The sequence below is a fragment of the Papio anubis genome, chromosome 1, assembly GCF_008728515.1.
Source record: "Papio anubis isolate 15944 chromosome 1, Panubis1.0, whole genome shotgun sequence".
NCBI classification, from domain to species: Eukaryota; Metazoa; Chordata; class Mammalia; order Primates; family Cercopithecidae; genus Papio; species Papio anubis.
In genome coordinates, this window is record NC_044976.1 from 187,733,338 (window position 1) to 187,751,490 (window position 18,153).

Here is an 18,153-nt window from a genome sequence, read left to right on the forward strand (position 1 = left end):
ACACTTCAATTGAAAGAATTAGTGACATCTCAAATTCAACAGGTGCAAAATGAACCCAAAATCTTCCCCACCAAAACTAGGTCCTCTGTTAGCATGCTTGATCTCTCTGAATGACACCACTATTTAAACTGTTATGGTAGCCCAAAACCTAGACAGTACTCTTTACATTTTCCTCTCTCTCACCTGTTCTCTCATTTTTCAGTTTATCTCTCAGTTCTATCAATTCACTTCTTGACTATTCCTTAAACCCAGACATTTCTCTTTTCCTCCACTGCCATCTCTCTACTTCAAGTTACCATTCTCTCTTACCTGGGCTAGCCATAGTGTCTAATTGATCTCTTTTTAGTCATTCTTGCTTTGCTATAACTCATTCTTCACGCGATAGCCAAAGTGTTATAGTAAAAACCAAAGCCAGGGTCAGGCAAGGTGGCTCACACCTGTAATCCCAGGACTTTGGGAGGCCAAGGCAGGCGCATCACCTAAGGTCAGGAGTTCTAGACCAGCCTGGCCAACATTGCAAAACTCCATCTCTACTAAAGATACAAAATTACCTTGGCATGGTGGTGCATGCCTGTAGTCCCAGCTACTCATGAGTCTGAGACAGGAGAATAGTCTGAACCTGGGAGGCAGAGGTTGTAGTGAGCTGAGATTGCACCATTGCGCTCCAGCCTGGGCGACGAGAGTGAAACTCTGTCTCAAAAAAACAAAAACAAACAAACAAAAACCCACAGCCAGATATCAACCTTCTACCAAGAACAGTGCCCAAAACTATTAGAATTAAGACCAAATTTCCTAATATGATCTACAAGGACCTTTATAAGTTGACCCCTGCCTCTCTCTCCAATCTGTTTCACTAGTTCTCCCCCTTATTCTCTGTGTTTCAGCCACAATGGCCTTTCCATTCCCTAAATGTGCTTACTTCTCCCAGTCACAGGGCTTTTGAACATGCAGTTTCCTCTCTCTGGACTCTCTCTGTCCTTCTGGCTGACTCTACCTCAATCATCCTTTCACTAGAGAAACTTTCTGGGACCTCTCTGCCTAAAGTAACTCAACCTATTATGGATCTAACATTACAATGGTAATTTTACATTGGTCTATATGATTCTTTGATTAATGTCTATTTTCCCAGTGCCTAGCACAAATATAAATATGATAGGAATTATTGTAAAATGCAGAAATCTTCTAGAAAGGTGTGTGTATGACCTGAAACTAAGTAAAATTATTTGTATATTGACTGGGTATATCTTTTCTTGAAGAGAAGGGCCACAGTTTATATCATATTTTCATTTATTAGGGGAAATTAGGGTCAGTAATTGGCCCATTTTAAAATTTTCAGTTGGCCTGGACTTTCCTATTTAAAAGCAAAAGAAGGCCGGGCATGATGGCTCATGCCTCTAAGCCCAGCACTTTGGGAGGGTGAAGTGGGCAGATCACTTGAGGTCAGGAGTTCGAGACAAACCTGGCCAACATGGCAAAACCTCACATCTACTAAAAATACAAAAAGTAGCTGGGCATGGTAGTGCAACACCTGTAATCCCAGCTACTAGGGAGGCTGAGGCAGGAGAATTTCTTGAACCCGGGGGGCAGAGGCTGCAGTGAGCCGAGATCACACCACCACACTCCAGCCTGGGTGACAGACGGAGACTCCGTCTGAAAAAACTAAATTAAATAAATAAAAATATAATATAAAAGCAAAAGAGGAGGGGGGAAAATGAATTAAAGGCCTAATGCTGTTCACATTATAAGGTAAAGCTCTAACTTCATTGCATACCAGGGCTGTGTTATATAGAATAGTTAGGAAAATGTTTATTTTCCTCCTTATTAATTCTGCTCTGAAAATTGATGTCTGTCCTTGGGAGATCAATGTGTATATATGTGCCTCATCCAATAATTGTCTCCCAGATCCTTAGCCTGCCAAAACCCTTCCCCAGGCTCTAAACTATGCAACTGAACTCACAGTGTAAAGCCCACCAGAAGCCTTATCCCTTCCCTGTGGTATTATTCTAGACTAAAGTGTGCAAGGTGAGGCAATGTGCTGCTGAAGATACTCAGATCCATCGACTACCAGGAGAGGGGAGGAAGATGTAGACTACAGTCTATGGCTCAAACCATTTGCAGCAGAAAAATGAAGCGTATCCTTTAACTGGGCAGAGAAGCCATCCTGAGCAGCAGAGTACAGGTGGGTAAACCCATAACAGATGTGGAGCAACCCCTTTCACCTTCACTTTTCCCAACCCTACCAAGGAAGGAAATCCTAATCGGTGAGAGTATCATCTCGGGGAGGAGGACTGTGAAGGAAGGTTTCCCAAGGGAAAAGACATCTGAGCTACATTTTGAGCTAATAAAAAGTTTTCATAAACTATTATGTAAAACTAATAAAAATCTTCATGAGCAGAGTTCAAGGAACTGAAGCATAAGTAGGTGAATATATTTCCCCAAAGAAAATATGAAGCATATGGCTTGGCAGCTGATTTGGCAACAAGACAGAATATCTGAAATTGAGACTCTCCAGAAAATAAAGAGCATATGGTCACTCACAGCATAGGGTGTAGCTTGGGAAAAGGTTCTAAGGTGTGAGAGGAATGAGCCAAGGAAAGGGTACACTGAGATTAAGCAAATGTCTAATGTCATTAACGTTGATTGCAGGGAGTTAAAAATAGAGCTAAGATATGGAAGCCAACAAGAACCCCTGAAGAGTTTCTCTCCTTACTCTGGTGTGATTGATATTAACAGCCTCCAGCAATGCCCAGTGGGTAGGCTTTAGAAGAGGGTGATGATAGATTTTGAGGTAATATTGGACATGAAGGTCAGCGAAAAACAGCAAAGCAGTTAGGAAACAGGCAGCAAATACTGCTGCAGAGATACTGATTGCACTTCCTCTAAACTCCCACCTTGTGACAAATGCCAGCATCATAAGTATTTTTATTTAATAGTTTACATATTCTTTAAATAGAAGAAAAGCTGGGCACAGTGGCTCATGCCTGTAGTCCCAGCACTTTGTCGGGCTGAGGCAGGAGGATCATTTGAGCCCAGGAGTTTGAGACCAGTCTGGACAACAAAGTGAGACCCCCATCTCTAAGTAAATAAAATAAATAAATAAATAAATAAAAAGACAAAAGATGTAATTTTTTTCTTTTTGAAAAGGAGAAAATATATTTAACCTAAAGAAAAAACAGATTAATTAGATAAATTGCATTTTGGTACCACCTACTTAATTCCTTCCTATTCAAGGTATGCAATTCCAAGCATCCATATTTAAAATAAATAATTCACTCTGAGTATGGTACTTTTAGGAGTAAAAGAAAATAAATTTTGAAAATCTAAACACTTCTTGAGAATGAAGTAAAAGAGTGAAAATCAACTAGAAAGCTATTTCAGGGAGGAAATAATTTGTAAAAACCAAATGGCTAGATGATGATGACAAACCAAATAATGTCAATTCATGAAGGGGATGATAATTACTTTCAGAATTTGGGTTTGCTTCTCTGCATATCAAGATGGAATTAAGTGGTTAATCTCATATATCTACAATGAAGAAAAACAAACACTTGATAGGAGCAGATAATTCACAAAAGAAGAAATACAAGACCAAAAGATACATTAAAATGTTAGCCTCAATTGTAATCAATAAAACAATGAGATATCTCTTTGTTTATCCAATTAATGACAATTAAAAAGAATAATAGTGTTGTTGAGGGTGGAAGTAGACAGTCTCATAGCTCATTAGTAAGAGCATAAAAAAGGCACAACTTTTCTGGGAGGCAATTTGTCAAGATACAAGAAAACCCTCAAAACTGGGCATATCTCTAGTATAAAAATTCGATTTCTAATATTTATTTTTGAGAAATAATCAGAAAAATATTGAAGGATAAATACACAATTTTGGCAGTATTATTCATAAAAACTAACAATGTTTAACAAAATTCATTGATAGCCTGGGAGTGGTGGCTCACTCATGTAACCCCAGCACTTTGGGAAGCCAAGGCAGGAAGATTGTTTGAGTTCAGGAGTTCAAGACCATCCTGGGCAACACAACAAGACTTCCTTTTTACTAAAAATCACAAACATTAGCCGGACCTGGTGGTGTGTGCCTGTAGTCCCAGCTACTCAGGAGGCTGAGACTGGAGGATCACTTGAGTCCAGGAGATTGCGGCTGCAGTGAGCTATGACTACACCACTACACTTCAGCCTAAAAAACTCAATGATGGTCCAGGCGTGGTGGCTCACACCTGTAATCCCAGCACTTTGGGAGGCCGAGGCAGGCAGATCATGAGGTCAGGAGTTCGAGACCAGCCTGACCAATATGGTGACACCTCATCTCTACTAAAAATACAAAAAAATTAGCTGGGCATGGTGGCACACGCCTGTAATCCCAGCCACTCAAGAGGCTGAGGAAGGAGAATTGCTTGAACCCAGGAGGCTTAGGTTGTGGTGAGCGGAGATCCTGCCATTGCATTCCAGCCTAGGTGACAGAGCAAGAATCCATCTCAAAAAAAAAAAAAAGAAAAGAAAAAAGAAAACTCAATGATGACATGTTATGATACTTCTATATGTTGTAAAAGTGTGCAATCATTTGAAATTATATCTATCTAGAAAGAAATCCACAATTCTACCAATAAAGCAGGTTCTGAAATAGTATGCATCATTTGACCCCCCCCAAATTTTTAAAAATTATACAATTAAAGACATGAGTGTTTACAGAAAAGAATATCGAAATGTTAGTAGTGGCAGAATTATGGATGCTCATTTCTATTTGTCTTCCAGTATTTTTATTTTATTTAATAAAGATGTATTGATGATGCAATAACATTGTAACAACCACTTTAATGAGCAGGAATATCTTTATGGAAGGTTTCCTCTCCAAAGGATGGAAAATCAAAGTGCAGGAATATGAGGATGTTAGGAAGGTGAAGCTGGTGAGAGATGGGTGTGTTCAGGAGAGATGCTTGTCAGGAAAAACAACAAAGAACTTTTGTATATGGTCCAAAGATGAATAGTTAAATGAGTTTTTTAGGTTACCACTTTCTTCTATTCCCTTGACTTTAATCTTGATAATTAAGCATTCATAAATTTGGAGATTATGGAATGGGATGGAGAAAATCTAAGATTTTCTGTCAGCAACTTTATTTTTAAGTGATTTTACTTTCGATCAATGTTTGTTTGTCTCATCGCCAGAGAAAAAAATGGTTCATGGTAGTCTCAACCATCAGAAATATCTCAGGATTTCAAAAATACAGTAAGAACTCATTACTGATGCTTTTTCAGAACGTTTCAACATGCTAAAAAGTTCCACTAACATCAAAGAGGGTCTGTAATAACTATACAAGCTGAATTAAGCCAATATGACTCACAGGGTCATTGTGAAATGTAGAAGGTTACCAAACTGCTTATACACAAAGGTGTCTGTTTCAGTCAACGTTCTTGGTAAGAATAATTGAGACTGATTCTCTTTGATTTAAGCAGAACAGTAATTGATTAAAAGGGTGTTGTCTTAGTTATTTGGGTTTCTATTACAAAATACCATTGACTGAGTACCTTACAAACAACAAAAATTTATTTTTTATAGTTCTGGAGGCTGAGAAGTCCAAAATCAAGGGACTAGCATATTTGGTGTCTGATGAAGGCCCTTACTTCAGTCGAGGATGGTACCTTCTTGTTGTGTCCTCACATGGTGTAAAAGACAAGGCAGCTTTCTGGGGCCTGTTTTATAAGGGCACTAATTTCATTCATAGTGGCTCTTTTCTTATGACCTGATCACCTCCTAAAGGCCCCACCTCCTAACACCATCACGTTGGTGATTAGGTTTCAATGTAAGAATGTGGGAGAATACACACATTCAGACCATAGCAGATACTGAGTTATATACTTCCATTAACTTTTTTTTTTTCCAGATGCAGTGACTCATGCCTATAATCCCAGTACTTTGGGAGGTTAAGGCGGAAGGATCCATTGAGGCCAGGAGTCCAAGACCAGCCTGCACAACATAGCAAGACTCCTTCTCTACAAAAAATTAAAAATTAGCCAGGCATGGTCGTGCACGCCTGTAGTTCCAGCTACTCAAGAGGCTGAGGTACAGGATCGCTTGACCCTGGAGGTCAAGGCTGCAGTGAGCTGTGATCATGGCACTGCACTCCAGCCTGGGTGACAGAGCAAGACCTTATCTCGAAAAACAAAAATTTAAAAAGATATCGGGTAGCTCACAGAATTGTTGAGAGGGCTTTAAAACTAGCCTTGAACTTAAACAGCAACGATCAACCACCCACAAAACTGACACGATGAAGAAGTTGGCTAGTGTTACTAACTGTCCTGGGTTTTTTTTGGTGACTCTGTAGTTTCCAAGGATTCCGATCCTTCCATGCCAAAATCTGAAAAGTGCTGGGCAAAATATGACTGACAATGTGGTAATCTTACAGCTAGCGTCAGAGACATCAAGCACTAGACAACACAATTTGCCCTTTGGCCACTTGTACAATGGGAACTCACGCTTGCAGTAACCTCTACTGCCACTAGGAGAGAGAGAGAGAAAGAAAGAGAGAAGGAGGAAGGGAGGAGAGAGAGAGGAAAAAAACTGTTGCTTGTCTCCTCAGCTCTAAGTCAATGGTCTAACCCAGATGTCTGGCTGAAAAGCCTAGGTCACATGCCTGCACCGCAGAGAAAGTTTGTGACATCTTCTGCTTCCATTATGGGAGACAGCCTTTGCTTGTGACGAAGATTTACATGGTGAGACATATCCTAAACATAGGGAAGCTGTTGAAGTGGCACAAATAATGACCGATTTCTACTAATTTGTACTAATATCCAAATTACTTTTAATTCTCTAATATTACTTAAACACAGTGAGGCAAACATTCATTGGATATATAATGGTTTCTTTGATTTCAAAATATTTTTTTATGTAATAGATGTCTGAAGACCATCAAAATTAATTCTTAAAGTCAGATTAATAGAATGTTACTTATAATATTATTGTAATTATTTTGCCACATAATAGTTTACACCTGTTATATACTATGCAATTGCATGATGGAAACAATACTGTACTTTGTTTGTAAAAGTTTAATTGTCCTGACCTTTGTTCATCATAAAGAATTGCTCCATTTCTATTATTTATCCAGGAAAAAAGTTTCTCTCTTTTTGTTTTTTAGTATGTCATGAGGAGAAGAGTAGTTACACATAGGCTAGAGTGTTTGCCAAGAAGAAATGGATTTTAATGGGAACCTTTTATCTAGGACAAACTTTAAGAAGAGCAGTAATGGACAATGTGTTCTGTGCAACTCTTCAGCCTTCACTCTCACATTCATTGTGGTCAAGTATTTTCAGCAAAGAATAACAAGTCAGAGTTTGTGTATATTTTTCATAGCTGTTCATTCTCTTACAGAGTAACCTTGAACAAGCCTCTTAAGATTTTTGTTTTATCTTCATATACTGAAATACAAAATGGGGATGCCTATAATTAATCAAAGATATATTTTTTACCGATAGATAGTAAAGAACAAAACACTGGAACAAGAATTCCGGTCCTGCCTTTCACAATGTGGTTTTGAGGCCTTGGCCATGTCACTTAAATTCTCATATCTGTTTCCTCAATCTATAAATGATCATAATACCTGCACTATCTATCTCAAATTACATATGTGAAAGCATTTTAAAGGTATAAAACAATAAATGCAAAACATTATTATTAAATTATTATACCTTCCAATATTTAATGCTAAAAATGTCAAGAGTCCTTTGGTTAAATATATAGGAAATATGTCTTGGAAAATCCACTTAAAATGATAAAAGCTAACAGATAAGTCATTTTAAGTGTGTGGTTATCTTCTGCATGGCAGATTTTTAAATGGTAATTATTAATGCAGTTTTCTTGTACTTATTGTTTCCAAGACTCCATTCTTTCCAAAGTTCTCTGAATTATACTTACCATCCTTTAAGTCTTAGGGATGCTCTTCTGAGCTTTTGGGATTTGTTTAATTGTTGTATATCATTTTTGTACATATTTTACATACATATCATAGTTGTACATATTTTGGGGGTACTTGTGATATTTTGATACATGTATATAGTGAGTAATTATCAAATCAGAGTAATTGTGATATCCATCACTTCAAACATTTATCTTTGTGTTGGGAACATTAAAATTCTTCTCTTCTAGTTATTTTGACATATGCAGTGAATTATTGTTAACTATAATTTCCCTACAGAACTATCAGATACTAAGACTTACTTCTTCCATCTAGTTGTGTTTTTGTACCCATTAACCAACCTCTCTTCCTTCCCTCCCCAGTCTCTGGTAATCACTATTCTACTCTCTACTGAGGTTTTTTCAACCTAAGGTATCAAAAGTAAGCTTCCATACGGGAGACAACAATTAATACAGCAAATAGAAAGTAGAATTGTTCTATGTAAAATAATTACACCCTTTTAGAGGCATAGAATATGACTCTGTTTATAATGAGAGGGAACAAACAAAGAGAATGTGTTGAAAGAGATTTTCTTGACAAATACATCGTATCTGCTTTGTGAAAATACCAAGTGCCTAAGGACTAGTAAAGTACTCAAATAGCCCCTATACAGAGGCTCCTTTGTTTCTTTGATCTCTGGCCCTTTAAATAGTGTCTGGATAATCTTAACTCTCGAGAGCCGTGAATTTATAGATTTAAAACTGCTGATGCAGGACAGCTATGCAATTAATCGAGACACCAAAAATACAAGCAGGCAGACAAGATGCTTATTCTGGCAGCTCCACAACTTGGACTCTTCACTAGGAAAAAATATCTCAAGCCTACTCCTTTAAAAAAGCTCTGTTTCTCAACTTTCACTGTCTAAACCTAAATAGAATTCCTTTCTATTTTTAATCCCCTTTCAACAAACTGAAAGCTGAATTTACACACCAGTTTTTGTCTTTTATCCATCAACACTATAGTCGAAGACAAACTACACTGCTCGTTAATCTCAAGTGGGATAAACCCTTCTGACTTTTTCCTCACACCTACTCAGTGTGTTTTTTTCACAAAAGTTTAGTTTAGGGTAAATAATCTGAAGAGGTAGTATGCCTGATTCTCTGGGTGACCTTGGCAATCTCTCAGATTCTTTTCCTAGAGAATGTAATATAGTTAATAAATACAGTAATCCAGTTATTAAAGAACTATATGTACTACTGGGTGAGTGGTTCATTCCTGCAATCCCAGTATTTTAGGAGGCCAAGGCGGGTGGATCACTTGAGCTCAGGAGTTCGAGATCATCCTGGGCAACCTGGTGAAACCCTGTCTCTACGAAAAAATACAAAAATTAGCCAGGCATTGTGGCATGCTCCTGTAATCCCAGCTACTCGGTGGGCTGAGGCTGGAGGATTGCTTGAACCTGGGAAGCAGAGGTTGCAATGAGCTGAGATTGTGTCACCACTCCAGCCTAGATGACAGAGTGAGACCCTGTCTCGAAAAAAACAAAAACAACTATTAGGTACTATAATTTATTTTTAAAACTATGTTATCTGTCTTGTCCAAGATAAGTACTTCAAAAAAACTGTTGATTTATCTTCATCCATTTATGCTACTGTTACAGATAGCACAGACTAGGTTATTTATTTATTTATATTTATTTATTTTTAAGATAGAGTCTTGCTCTGTTGCCCAGGCTGGAGTGCAGTGGTGCCATATTGGCTCACTGCAACCTCCGCCTCTGGGGTACAAGTGATTCTCCTGCCTTAGCCTCCCAAGTAGCTGGGATTACAAGTGCAAGCCACTATGCCCAGTTACTTTTTGTATTTTTAGTAGAGACGGGGTTTCACCATGTTGGCCAGGCTGGTCTCAAACTCCTGACCTCCGGTGATCCACCTTTCCCAGCCTCCCAAAGTGCTGGGATTACAGGCACGAGCCACCACGCCCGGCCAGACTAGGTAATTTATAAACAATAGAAAATTATTTCTCACAGTTCTGGAGGTTGGGAAATCTAAGATCAAGGCAATGGCAGATTTGTTGTCTGGCGAGGGTCCAGTCTCTACTTCCAAGATGGTGCCTTGTTGCTGCATCCTCTGGAGGGGAGGAACACTGTGTCCTCACATGGTGGAAAGCAGAAGGGCAAAGGGACCAATTGCCTCCATCAAACCTTTTTACAAGAGCATCCAATCCCACTCACAAGACAGAAGCCCTCATGGCCCATTCACTTCTTAAAGGCCCTCAGCTCCCAACACCACCACGTTGACAAAACCTAAATTTTGGAAGGCATATATTCAAACCACCGCATTGCTGATTTCTTGATTGGGAGGTAATGTTTCGATTCATAGCGGGGGAAAAAGCAGATCTCATTTGTAAAGTGAAATATTCCACTCAGGATTGTTCATACGTTAACTGAGACTAAAAAAGAATTTGATTTGGTTCTTCTTGAGTCTTATACACACAATATCCTGCGCATTAATAAAAATACAATGCAAATAATGCCACACCGTGTCCTGAAGTATAAGAAAGAAGTGTAAGAAATAATCTCTGATCTCAATTTTACAGACTAGTAATGGCTTATATAACTTCTGACACATTTAAAAGGATTCCATTCAAAAAACAATTAGGTGTCTTTACCATGTACAAGGTAAACAAAATAACTATTTCGGTGTCTTAAGTAATGCCTCTGAAATATTGTGATTATAAATTAACTTTTTGTCTTTATTTTTTAAAGTCAACAAATTTTATGAGATATGTTAAAATAAAGAACAGCTCTCAAGTGTTCTTCCACCCATCATTTCCATGTCCAAAGACACTACATTTACCTCTAAATGATTCTCTTCGTATGTACCTCCATACTCTAGAGAACATGTTTGTGTTGCTATGTCATATTATTTTAGTTGTAGGCATTCCCTATGGTCTTTCCTCTCCACACCACAATTAAACACAGACATACAAAGCAATTATCATTTTTATCACAATATAGTGATATAATTTTGGTTAGATAAATATATAGTGTTTATATTATTATGACTATATATGCTTTCAGAATGGAGCAATATAGTCAACTATGATCATTTTCCTTTCCTACAAAATATTTTGCTTTCCCTAGAGTTAATAATTTGTGTGCATGTGTTTAACTTTCTAATTTCTAATTCAATCAAACTCTCTTACAGTTGTTTATAAATTCACATATTCTATCAATTTCATCTTCCTAAATATTTCTGTCCCAGGGCCTCTGACATATCTTAACTTTGACTTGTCACATAGGTGTCATCCTAGGGTCTCCCTTCATAAACATCTTGGAAAATCCTTTCACTTCTCTCCTAGGATAGATCTGTTTTGACGATGCACACCTTTGATAACTTCCTCAGAGACAATGAATGGGAAATAAATTTTTTGCATACTTGCATGTCTGAAAATGTCTCCTCCCTCCTTTTAAAAAACATATGTACTGGGTGTAGAATTCAAAGTTGGAAATAATTCTGCTTCAGAATTTTGAGGCCATTTCTCCTTGCCTTAGTCTGGTATATAAGCTATACCACAGACTGGATAACTTACAAACAACAGAAGTTAATTTCTTACAGTTCTGGAGGCTGGAAACTCCAAGATCAAGATGCCAGCAGATTCCGAGTCTGGTGAGGTCTGATTTCTGTTTTGTAGGTGGTGCCTTTTTGCTGTGTCCTCACCTAGTAAAAGGGGCAACATAGCTCTCTAGTGTCTCTTTTACAAGGGCACTAATCTCAATCATGAAGGCTCTGCCCTCATGACTTAATCACCACCTAAAGGCCCCACATCTTAGTACTATCACGTTGGTGATTAGGTTTCAACATGTGAATTTTTGGGAGGACACAAACATTGAGACCACAGCAATATGTTATCTCTCAGTTTCACTGTGAGATGATGTATTAGTCTGTTTTCACACTGCTGATAAAGACATGCCTGAGACCTGGCAATTTACCAAAGAAAGAAGTTTAATTGGACTTACAGTTCCACATGGTTGGGGATGCCTCAGAATAATGGTGGAAGGCAAGGAGGAGCAAGTCACATTTTATGTGGAATGCCAGCAGGCAAAGAGAGAGAGCTTGTTCAGGGGAACTCCTCTTTTTAAAACCATCAGATCTCATGAGACTCATTCACTATCACAAGAACAGCAGGGGAAAGACTTGTACCCCTGATCCAATTACCTCCCACCAGGTCCCTACCACAACATGTGGGAATTCAAGATGAGATTTCTGGGGGGACACAGCAAAACCATGTCAGATGATATGCCTAGATCATTTGCTAAGGAATCCCTGAAGTGATATCTATAACTTTCCTTTTGGATGGATCTGATCCCCAGAAAAGTTTCTTCAAACTTCCTGCCTAACAGGTCGAGGCTTGGCTGCCAGTGTCTTGGAGCTCTCTTTGCTACTGACTCTGTGTTCTCTCTGCCTTTAGCCATCTATGTCTTATCTAGTGTGTTACTGTCTTTCATTCCTGAAAAATTTGTACCTTTGGTGATCCTGCCCGTATAGGTTGTTGCAGTCTTCCATTACCTTTTACCTCTGAATATGCCAATAACAGAAGGAGCTCCCAATAGTCACCTGGAGTTTGTCTATACTACTCCTTCCCCTATCTTATAGCAGCAGTCCTATTTCCCCTGATATCTGAAATCTATTACTACAAACAATCCCATAATCCTCTTTCTTACCAGTTGCATTGGTGGTAAGAAGAACCTGAAATGACCATTGAATTTCAGCTTCAGTGGAATTGCTGTTGTATTCCCTGGTAGAAGTACTCTTCTCTTGCATTCTCAGACCACCAAATAATGAGAGCTCAGAGCTTCAGGGACAGGAAGTCAAACCATTTGAGGAAATCATTATGTATTAATTTATAAAATATTTATTGACAAATAGCATGTACCCTTGAAACTATCAGTGTTATAAAATAAAAACAAAGAAGCTGGGGCACTGTTGTAAATTTCAGAACCTTAAGAGACATGGCATTTAAGTGAAATGTATAATTCCTGATTGAGTCCTTTATCAATTTTTTAAAAACAGCTATAAAATACATTACTGGAACAACTGAGGAAATTTGAATAGGGTCTGTGTGTGTGTATATATATATGTATGTGTGTGTATATATATAATTGTCAATTATCCTGAATGATAATTGCATTGTGGTTATGTATGTTTTATATCATAGCTAATGCAGGCTAAATTATTTGGGAGTGAAGGATCATGATGTCTAAAACTTACTTTCAAATGAAGTCAGCAAAAAAAGTGTGTGTGTGTGTGTGTGTGTGTGTGTATGTAGTGCAACTGAAAGAGAAATAAAACAAATGTGACAAAATGTTAACAATGAGTGAATCTAGGTGAAGGGGATATGGATATCCATTGTGTTTGCTGTTAAATTTTCTGTAGGTTTTTTGTTTGTTTTTTGAGACAGGGTCTCACTCTGTCACCCAGGGTGGAGTGCAATGGTGAGATCATAGCTCCCTGCAACCTCCAACTCCTGGGTTTATGTGATCCTCCCAAGTAGCTGAAATTACAGGTGTGTGCCACCACACCTGGCTAATTTTTGAATTTTTTTTGTAGAGATGGAGCCTCCCTATGTTGCCCAGGCTGGTCTCAAACTCCTGGGCTCAAGCAGTCCTCCCACCTTGGCTTCCCAAAGTGCTGCGATTGTAGGAATGAGCCACCAAGCCTGGCCTCTTTAGGTTTGAAAATTTTCAAAACAAAAAAGTTGGAAAAGGTTGGGCACAGTGGCTCCTGCCTGTAATCCCCGCACTTTGGGTGACCAAGATGGATGGACCACTTGAGATCAAGAGTTCAAGACCAGCCTGGCCAACATGGCAAAATCCTGTCTCTACTAAAAATACAAAAATTAGCCCAGCATAGTGATGCACACCTCTAATCCCAGCTACGTGGAAGGCTGAGGCATGTGAATCACTTGAATCTGGGAGGCGGAGATTGCAGTGAGCCGAGATGGCGCCACTGCACTCCAGCCTGGGTGACAGAGCGAGACTCTGTCTAAAAAAAAAGAAAGAAATTGGAAGATAGGGAGAAAGAAAAATATCTCTTGAGTATTTAATGTGTTTTAGGCACTGCATTAAATAGACAATAAATGGCTGCTTTCTTGGTAGGTAGAGGGAACAGACAATAAACAAAATAAAACATATAGTACGATTATAAGTTTCATGAAGAAAAACAGAGAAAGTAAATAAGAAATGCAGAGGCAATGATGGTTGCAGTTTTAAATAGGGTTTTGGGGTAAGCCCTCACTTAGAAAGTGACATCTGTACAAAGATTTTAAGCAAATAAAATAACAAAATATAGTGATATTTGGAGGTACAGTTGGGATGAGGAGAAATGTTCCAAGTTCAGGGAATAGGATGTGCAAATACCCTTCTGTGGGGGCAAGCTTGGCACATGCTAGGAACCCTAAGGAGACCAATGGGGCTGAAACAGAGTGAAGACCTTGGCTTTTACTTTGAATGAGATGAAACTCATTGGAAAGTTTTAAGTACAGAGTGATTTGACCTGAGTATAGAGAATAGACTATTGGGGAGCAAGAGCCAAAGCAGGAAAATCCACCAAGAGGCTAATGCAGTAATCCAGGAGACTATGGTGTTTTGATCCAAGGGGGCGGTAGTGGCAGTGGTAAGTGATCAAATTTGGGGTTAATTTTGAAGTTTGCGTCAAAAGGATTTGCTGGTGGATTAGATGTGTGGTTTGAAAGAAGAGAGTCAGGCCAGGCACATGGCTCACACCTGTAATCCCAGCACTTTGGGAGGCTAAGGCAGGTGGATCACTTGAGGTCAGGAGCTTGAGACCAGCCCGGCCAACATGGTGAAACCTCAGGCATGGAGGCAAGTGCCTGTAATCCCAGCTACTCAAGAGGGTGAGGCAGGAGAATCATTTGACCCCAGGAGGTGGAGGTTGCAGTGAGTCGAGATCACGCCACTGCACTCCAGCCTGGGCGTCAGAGTAAGACTCTGTCTCAAAAAAAAAAACAAAAACAAACAAACAAAAAAAACAAAGAGTCAATACTGGCTCCAAGATTTTTGGTCTAAACAATTGGAAAGTTGAAGTTGCAATCAATTCAGAAAGGGAAGACTGCAGGAAGAACAGCCTTAGGGGACAGATCTGAGGCTCAGTTTTTGACCAATTAAATGTAAAATGCACATGCAGGTGGAAATATATTCCGTTGGATACTTGGGCCTAGATTTTAGAACCAGGCTGAAGATTTAAATGTGACTTGTTAGCAAGTTTATCTTACTTAAAGACACAAGACTTGAAGGGATCACCTAGGAAAGGAAAGCACGTAGAGACGAAAAGAAGTCTAAAGATTGAGCTTTGGCTGGGCGCAGTGGCTCATGCCTGTAATCCCAGCACTTTGGGAGGCCGAGGAGGATGGATCACTTGAGGTCAGGAGTTTGAGACCAGCCTGACCAACATGACGAAACTCCGTCTCTACTAAAAATACAAAAATTAGCCAGGTGTGGTGGTGGGCACCTGTAATCCCAACTACTTGGGAGGTTGAAGCAGAAGAATCGCTTGAACCCGGGAGGTGGAGGTTGTAGTGAGCCAAGATCATGCCATTGCACTCCAGCCTGGGCAAGACTCCATCTCAAAAACAAAACAAAGCAAAACAAAACAGAGCTCTGGGACACCCAATATAAGAGGTCAGGGAATTGAGAAGGAACTAGCAAAGATATTCTGAGAAGAAATGATTAAAAACGGAAAATTAAGGAGGAGTGGCACTTGGCCTCCAAGGTATCTGCTTGGCTCTCTTCCAAGTGTACTTTACTTTCTTTCCTGCTTTAAAGTTTGTTTTTTTTTTTTTCTTTTGAGACAGAGTTTCATTCTGTTGCCCAGGCTGAAGTGCAATGGCACAATCTCAGCTCACTGCAACCTCCGTCTCCTGGGCTTAAGCAATTCTCCTGCCTCATCCTCCTGAGTAGCTGGGTTTACAGGCATGTGCCACTATGCCTGGATAATTTTTGTATTTTTAGTAGAGACGGGGTTTCACCATGTTGGCCAGGCTGATCTTGAACTCCTGACCTCAGGTAATCCGCCTGCCTCAGCCTCCCAAAGTGCTGGGATCACAGGTGTGAGCCACTGCACTTGGCCTCTAAAGCTTTTTTAATCAACCTCAACTCCTGCTCTGAAACTTGCCTCAGTCTCTTTTTCTGCCTTATGCCCCTCAGCTGAATTCTTTCTTCTGAGGAGGCAAGAATTGAGGTTGCTGCAGATCCATACAGATTTGCCACTAGCAACTCATATTCACCACTGCAAACATATTTTGGTGCCGTGTGACTCAGACACATTCCCTAGTGATAAGAGATCTCTATGCCTCGCCCTCTTCGGCTGGAGGCATTTGACCCCTGTGCACGATTTTCTTCTCCCCTTTCTCTCTCCTGCTTACTAACGAACCCCCAGAACAATTCCTCTTGGCCATAAGTGACTCTGCTCCCCACAGCTGATTTCTCAGCTCACCCTAACAGGTGGCTCATGGGGGTGGAAAGGACCTTAGGGTCTGCACCGAGTAGATCTGAGGCACTAATGGTTCTCCTGGACAGGAGACTCGCAAGAGTGTAGGGCCAAAGCCCAAACCATGCAATGTCTGGAGTTTCCTCCACTTTTTCAACTGAAAAAAAAGAGGGGTACCTTAGAAGCCAATGAAGAATGTGTTTCAAGGAGGAAAGAGAGATGAACTGTGTCAAATGCTCTTGATAAGTCAAATAAGATGTGCATTGAGATTTTTTTTCATGCAGTAACACATCAGGGGCTTAGAGCCTGTTGCTGCTGCTAGAAAATGGGGCACTCAGCAGAGGCAGCCGTCATAGTGGCCTTAGTGAGAGGACATCCATGTTGTCGACCCAACTCATAACCATCATCTGTTGCAATGGCCACTTTATGAGCTCACTGAGCAAGCACTTAGATGCAGAAAGAGGTTGAGTGACATCTATAGTATGTCATTTTATCCACTTCATTATTGAGATTGTCCTCTAAAGCAGACATCTTTTGTGGTTATTCTCATAGGACTCAAATATTCTAACATTCTGGACCCATTCTGAGAGATCTAGCCTCATACCACATTTCTAAAACTCCTTGTCAGCAGCTCTTCAGTCCATTTACTCCCAAGTCCCTGACCATTCAGTGACACTTTTGTTATTTTCCAGGAATCATTGTACTAATTTATCTAATGTCAACTCTTCTTTTAGATAAATGGACAATGAGAAGTCTTCATTAAAGTGTCATTAACTGGGGGATTTCTTTTTTCCATTGCTTTTCAGGATCGCATCTGAATTAAGCTGTCATCAAGTCCTCTTCCTTGAAATTCGCATTCATATATCCAGCTAAAGAATCTCCACTTGGGCCGGGCGCGGTGGCTCAGGCCTGTAATCCCAGCACCCAGGTGGGCGGATCACGAGGTCAGGAGATCGAGACCATCCTGGCTAACACGGTGAAACCCCGTCTCTACTAAAAATACAAAAAATTAGCCGGGTGTGGTGGCAGGCGCCTGTAGTCCCAGCTATACGGGAGGCTGACGCAGGAGAATGGCCTGAACCCGGGAGGCGGAGCTTCCAGTGAGCCAAGATCGCACCACTGCACTCCAGCCTGGGTGACAAAGCCAGACTCTGTCTCAAAAAACAAAAAACAAAAAAAACTCCACTTGGATTAATGATACATATCTTAAACTTCATTCAAAAATTAAGCCCCTGATCTGCTTTTCCAGCTGAATGAAACTGTAAGCTTTTCAGTTGGCACCAATAAAACCTAAATCTCTGTAACCAAGCTGGATTTTTTTTCCTCCCCGTAATCATAGAGAATTCTACACAAAGCCCTTAGGTATGAGCTAAGGAAGAAGCAACAGAAAAAATGCTGTGAATATGAGACACCTTCACATGACACTTGTACCTTGCTTGTTTCTGGCCGTATGTATACACTGCTTTCACTTGATGGAATGCTGCTGGCAACATCAGACTGTATGGCTAGGTAGGTCATACAACACTTGTTTCATGGAAGGTTCCTCAAAATCCATGGCTCCTTGGTACCTTACAGTCAGGTGCTCAGTTTCTATCAGAAACCAGTATCAGAACAAGAGTTGCTTATCAAAAACAGAATAGTCACTTGCCAAAAAGGGCATAGTTTTCTCCCAAACTATCAGGTACCTCCATTTTGACTCCTTTACTAGAACTTGCCATCATCTCCATGCAGCTCCCTGATCC

General features: G+C 39.9%; 1 long non-coding RNA gene across 3 annotated transcripts in view; it reads left to right on the plus strand.

The window, feature by feature from the left end:
* LOC103880111 overlaps positions 1-17,388 on the plus strand; it is a 55,483-nt gene extending 38,095 nt beyond the window's left edge. The window contains exons 1-3 of one of the 3 annotated variants that reach the window (XR_001901625.3): positions 637-1,078; positions 2,008-2,179; positions 5,892-5,930. This is a non-coding gene — a long non-coding RNA (uncharacterized LOC103880111). Of the gene's footprint in view, positions 1-636; positions 1,079-2,007; positions 2,180-5,891; positions 5,931-17,217 lie in introns of those variants that run through there. The other 2 variants (XR_002520281.2, XR_640994.4) reach the window with 2 other exon arrangements.
* Positions 17,389-18,153: the final 765 nt, after the last annotated feature.